The 6,996-nt window shown below is 32.0% G+C and overlaps 1 long non-coding RNA gene across 1 annotated transcript; it reads left to right on the top strand.

Annotated features, from left to right (window-relative positions):
• Window positions 1-1,243: 1,243 nt before the first annotated feature.
• Window positions 1,244-4,393, top strand: LOC129236401 (uncharacterized). The gene is made up of 2 exons (XR_008581663.1): window positions 1,244-1,985; window positions 3,696-4,393. It is a non-coding gene; the product is annotated as an uncharacterized LOC129236401 (long non-coding RNA).
• The last annotated feature ends 2,603 nt before the right edge of the window (window positions 4,394-6,996 follow it).

The following is a 6,996-nucleotide window of genomic DNA, read 5'->3' as shown; positions in this document are numbered from 1 at the left end:
ATGCAGTTTGTTAGAATAGAATTGGTGAAATAGTTTTTAGGTTATGGTGGCCACGCTTCTATTAGACAGACTGTACCTTTGGTATCTACCTAAATAACAAAAATATCCATTATTACTTGATTTGACAGAATGACTCAAACGAGGAAAGGAATTTTCCGTTAGTTGGAAAGAGCTCAGTATAGTCGTACATTATAGCAAATACGATGTATACCTACGAATGTATGTATGTACATATGTATGTGCACAGAACAGTTTGTGGCGACCTAGCACTTTCTACCTGGTACATACATACAGATAAATGATAAATTCATAATAAGCTGTAAATTGCGGGTATATTACAATATTTAAGATAATAATTAATCATAGCTTTATCTTAAGAATTAATCTGAATAAAACTTCAATACAAGTATTAAGTTTTTCTGGGGAAGTTGATGATTTATCGATTTAAAAGCAAATATTGCTAAAAGCACATACAAACATACACATAAAAGTATGTATGTATGTAAATAGAAATATATGTGATATTGGTATGCCAACTTATTGTTTTTCTTTTTCAAAAATTTAAACAAATTAAGAATTAAACTGAGTTCCTTATTAATTAAATTGAACTAGAAATTGAACACTAGGTTTACAACCTTTACCTTATGAGCCGACATTTTTAACGCGCATACAAACCATATGCAGAGGGGGTAGTAAATTGTGAACCATTTTCTTTCTTTTAAATAAATATGTATACGTTTTTGTACTATAATGGTTCAGTATTTAAATAAACAAATCTAAATGTCCTATTAAAGTATTTGGAAAGGAAAGTATAAAACTAGTTGGCTTTCTTTGGTAGTTCATTTCTTCAGCATTTTGTATGCAAATGCAAAAAAAATAGAGCCGTCGAAAAAGAAGAGTTTTAAATTTACTAGACGTTAAGGCCTTGAGTTCAATAATAATATTTATTTTTCTTCTAATTTTAAAATCTAAACAGTTTTTAACATATCCAAGCAAAAAATAAATAAATAAACAAAAATATTTCGAAGTTAATAAGCCATTTACGCAGTTGGATCTGCATTTGGCTTGGCTAAACAAATGGATGGGGGAGCGTGATTCAGTTCCCTGCTGAACAGAGCAAATATATGTACATATGTACATATAAACTAACACATGTATGTTGAGCTGTGTGTGTCCATACATACGTATGTACATATGTATGTTTGTATTGAATACGTTCCAACAAACCCCAAACCAATATGCCTTTTCGCTTATCGCAACTTAAAACAGAAAGGTGACTCTTAAACACTGTATGTGCTAGAGCGAAATAAACATACTTGAAGCGAAAATCAATAAAGACGATTGTAGAATTTTCCGGATTTTTTCGAGCTACACAGCCAGCAAGTATAAATACAGCAGCGCCAGCCTTCATGTCATCATTTGTGATTGAAACGTGAAAGTTGGTGTTAAATTCAAGTGTAAAAGCAAGAGAAAGTGTACAAGTTATGTATATTGTTATTAAGTTGGTGATCTTGAGGAACAAAAAGTAGTTGTTGTGAAATTAAAGTTTGCAGAAATGGCGACCGGAAGTTGGTGTTTAGTGATGAAATTGGCAGCAGTCTTGTTCGAAGAAGAAGAACCCGGTTAGCGGAAGCAACGACGAGGGTTATATATGTATAATCTGAATGCATTTGGAAATCAAGTCAGAAGAAAAGGCTAAGCACAGAGTCAATGCGTGGAGTTTTTTCCCCCCTGGAACTTCTAGCTACCGATTACTAGCTGTTCACATTTGACCAGATGTATGTATCTGTACGTACGTAGTATCTGTTAAAATAGGCAGGATGAATATTTTCGAATGAGGCCAGGCAGGATTGTAACGAGGAAACAAGTAGATGCAGACAGGCAGGCAGTCAGGCTAACGTACGTAGTGTGCATATGATTTGGCAGAAAGCTGCGATGACTGACAAACTCCTCAAGGTGCCAAAAGGATGAGGAGAATGAGTAAGGTACAAACACGTAATGGCGTATTTTGTTTTGTTCTTTTATATGCATACATTAGTAATATTTTCATATTTAATAATTATGCCTAGATATATGTATGTATGTATGTTTATTATGTTTCACTTTTGAAGTGTATTTTAAGTAGTAGAAACGTTCTAAACTTCTTTCCTCCTAACTTACATATATATGTACATATTTTGTTCGTGTTTAAAAGCTTATGAGTCACACTTACATATATGTGTACTTACTTTATTTTTCGCTAGTTGTGCCTGTTTTCTTAAAAACTACATATAAACGTCGCTTTATTTCGAGAATATTTCAACGCAATGTTGCGAAATAGTAATTTTCCATATTGAATTTTTTTACATTACACGTGGAGAGGTGTGTATAACTTTTATTATATACAAAATGTATGTATACGTAATTCTCTACCTCTGTGGTACGTGTTACAACCACAAGGTCGAACTAGAAAATTCGTTTGTATGTATACGCAAACGTTTTTACTGATGTGTATCTCTTTCGCTCACTCGAAGCGATTGCTTCAAAATAACTGCGCAGTTGTAATATACATATGTATGTATTACACATCTAATATATGTATGTACGTACATATACATATATTTATTCAGTATACATACAATTTACAGAGTTTTTCCTGAACATTCTGTAAAGGCAAACTTCTACCTCCACTCTACATTCTTTTTTTTCTTTTGTTTGAAAATGCAAGGAATAGTTTGTACGGTTTTTTTTAATGATAAATTATGCGATGAAACTCACGTAAAACAGGTACCATACATATGTATGTATATGATAAATGTACCGCATGCCGTGAAATTGGCAGTTTCCACGTATAACTCGTCCCAAGGCGAATTTATTACAGGTGACAGCAAACACATATAAGTAAAACCCTACATGTATTTGTTGTTGCGTTTGGTGCAAGCATCATGTCAAAATCAGCAAGCAAATGTAAACATACGAATGTAAACATACCAATACATACAAACAAAGCATATCATTTTGACGTAAACCATCCCTACGGCGAAAAATTCAGCTGGGTGAATGCTGTCACCTTATTAAATCCACCTTGACTCGTCCCAAATGGAGATGTGCCGTTAAAGCGCTAGTTTTTTTCCTGTGACACATTCAATTTTTTTTCTATTAACATACTTACATGCGCATTTTCTCACATTTAGGGGAAAATAGGTTCGGCTGTGTCATGAGCCTTCATAGAATTTTCACTTCTTAATTCATTGACTTCGAAATTTTTGTGCCTTCACAAATTAGTGGGATCGCAAAGATATTTCTTTTTGGAGTAACTACGAATGTGTTTCACTTCCTTCGGCACTTCGAACGATCCTACGATATATTTCCACGATTTTTTGTTTTTGTTGCAAGTTGAGTCGACGGTACTCAAAATTTTTCTTTAATCCCAAACTAACAAAGGCGTTACTATTTGATTAATTTTAAGTCTGCTAATCTCAATTTATTCCGTTTGATTTTACCTCATAGTCGATAAAATTTATGTATACACGCATCATTTTACCTATAGGCTTAATATTCGTAAAAAAAAAAAATTACAAGCACAAATACACCATAGTTCCATACATATTTGTTAAACATAGTTTTAAAATAATCTAGTACTACTGCCTATGTATGTAATAAGTTTTTTTCACAATCTTATATCGTAACCATATTTCTTTCTTTGAACTTTATAGTTGTTGGGCGTCTTGAAAAGCAATTTTGTCGCTTATACTTCTACCACATGCAAACCTAAGTAAATAACTAAAAGTTATTAACGTTTGCTGATAGAACTGAAACGTTCAGTATTAAATGACAATATTTGACCATAGGCGCCGCAGAGCTCGTATTAAACTGAAGACAAAGCGATTACTATCTACCCATCTACAAAATATAGAACCTACGGCTAAATATTCTTCTTCTGCGAGATTGTTGTTTCTTCTACTGCAAAATCCCTTGTCACCGACGGTAGAGGAATGCTATTATGATGCAGAATTGGTGTTTTTGTTCCACTTACTTACATACGTACAATATATTTAAATCCCCGAGATTAGCACGAATTCGTTAAGAAACCTAACACAATTTATACATATGAAACGTTGAAAAGAAAAAAATTATATGCAATTTATTAGGGATTGAATGAATAATTCAATTGCTACAGTATGTACTAGTGTCACATAAACAAACAGAAAATCAAACTAATTAACATACATATAAATTTATTGGTCTTTCATAAATTATGTTATTCAAAACTGCGTTAATTATAAAATATATGAGAAAGGAAAAAATTTATACAAATCAAACCAAAGCAAAGTACTGAAAAAAAGGAATGCAAAAACTAAAAAAATCAAAAATTACAGCTAAGGTTAAAATAAATTAAAATTCCCCTCCATTCTTTTAAGTCTTTAATTAAATTGTCTATCTAGAGCGACCAAATCGACCAAAGTGAGTACAAATAATACATAAACGTAAATAATTCATATACATTATACATAAATACGTCTTAAATCTATATATTTAAAATTTTTTTTTTTATTGAATCACAACAAAATGCGTGCAGAAATGTCTAACCCGATCTAACCGACGAAAAATATAACTTAAAAAAACTACATATGAAACCTGTTTTTACCAGATAAAAATCCTCGCTACAATTGAGTTTACGTCGAAAAGTGTAGCCTAAAACTAGACATAATAAAACCCGCATTTACCACCAAATAAAAATCCTCGCGATTGAATTAACAGGCATGAAAATTGCAATATGAAAAATATTGAGATTAATGACGAAAGCTAAAAAAGGAAATGAAACAATGCTGCTGCGTATATTTTTCAACTCCACATACCAAATAAACGATCTTCGCTATAATTGAGAGCACAAAAACAATAAAGGGTTGCACCGAAAAGCGACGAATTATACAAAAACAAACTTAAAAACCTCATTACATAAGAGCTTGGGTCTATAACGGCTGGGTGTATTACGTCCTCTACATAAGTTTAGTCGAATATAATTACGAAAACACACATAATTTAGTGAAATCACACACAACTAAGCGAAATCACACCTATTTTAAGGAAACCACACATACACATAATTTAGTGAAATCTCAGCTCAGCTCAGGAAACCACACATACACACAATTTAGTGAAATCTCAGCTCAGCTCAGGAAACCACACATACACATAATTTAGTGAAATCTCAGCTCAGCTCAGGAAACCACACATACACACAATTTTATGAAACCACGATGTTAGTGACGTGTTCTGGCAGTCTTGCAAAACTAATTTACTGAGTGTTTCACTTTCTGGTGTTTCTGCAAATAGAAATGTATACTAGTATGCATTTCCCAGTTTCCTTTACAAAATTGCGTTTAGCTTTTTTTCCAACTGGTTCTAAACATTTTATTTCTGAAGAATTTTAAATGAATACTTAATTGTATTTCATTTATTTCCAAATTGATTTTCATATTCATTTTCTATTCATTTTCAAAAATAATAGTTTTTTCTTAACTAACTTCGAGATTTTTGTGGCTTCTGCTAATTGGAAATTTTGTCGTTTGAAAGGCAGATTTTCCGTGTTTTCTCGCTAAATACCTTTCTTTATTAAGCTGATTATCGTTTGGCTAAGCTGATCACCCCTGGAATTACATTTCAGTTGTTTAAAAATAGTTTTTCTTAAATTGATATGATTTTACTAACTGACTTTTCGAGCCGTTTTTTATGTGGAACGAAATCTCGTACTTGTTCGAAACTCTGATTTTCAAAAATTTTCGATTCACAATTGATTTTTGTTTTTTAGTTGCCTATACCTTTTCGACATATATTCCGATTAAAACACCGGCTGCCTTAGTAAACAAAGTCCAATGCTTTTAAACAAAAATGTCGTATACGTATATTCGTTTGAAGTTCCTACATCCATACCTTAAGTTGCTGATTTCTCTATGAATGCCAATCGCTCTTCACGTTGCAAAGCATCGCAGAAAGACGTACGAGCAATATCAAATATTGTGGCCACATAAATATGAAATTTTCAATTCGATCTGACTAAATTCATTATAGAAATATCAGAAGTGAAACAGCTCAGCGAAAAAAATTCTTTTGTAAGGATGTCAGAGCAATGGAATCGTATAAATAACCGTATTAATTATACTACTAATCAAAGCCCGAAATACAATTTAAATTATATGAAGTAATTGAGTAGACTGCCAAGTCCTAATCTTAAAAAAATTTAGGCTAACTTATATAAAATAATTTCAAAAGTGGTTCCTTAACATAAGCCTGCGCATAAAAATCTGAGAGCATAACTTCGAAATATTTTACATGACTTCTCGATCACTGAATTTTTTTATGAATAGCGACGAATGAATTAAAATACTGCGTATTTGATAAAGTCTCATTATTCAAAAAGTCTTAAGCGTTAACTTATACAAACTAACTTCAAAACCATTTCCTTCGCATCCCATAATTGGAGCATAAGCTCATAAATCTGAGAGCATAACTTCGAAATATTTTACATGAACGCTAAATCACTGAATTTTTTATGAATAGCGACGAATGAATTAAAATTCTGCGTAGTTTACAAAGTGTCATAATTTAAGTCTTAAACCCTTAGCGTATAACAAAAAGAGCATAACTCCGAAATATTTTACATGAACCCTAACTCACTGAATTTTCTATGAATAGCGACGAATGAATTAAAATTCTGCGTAGTTTACAAAGTGTCATAATTTAAGTCTTAAACCCCTAGCGTATAACAAAAAGAGCATAACTTCGAAATATTTTACATGAACCCTAACTCACTGAATTTTTTATGAATAGCGACGAATGACTTAGAATACTACGTATTTAACAAAGTCTCATTATTAAAAGAGTCTTAAGCGTTAACTTATACAAAGTAATTTCAAAACCATTTTCTTCGCATCCCATAATTGGAGCCTAAGCGCATAAATCTGAGAGCATAACTCCGAAATATTTTACATGAACCCTAAATCACTGAATTTTCTA

Source organism: Anastrepha obliqua, chromosome 1 (assembly GCF_027943255.1).
Source record: "Anastrepha obliqua isolate idAnaObli1 chromosome 1, idAnaObli1_1.0, whole genome shotgun sequence".
In the NCBI taxonomy this organism is placed as follows: Eukaryota; Metazoa; Arthropoda; class Insecta; order Diptera; family Tephritidae; genus Anastrepha; species Anastrepha obliqua.
This window is presented reverse-complemented; position numbering and strand designations above follow the sequence as displayed.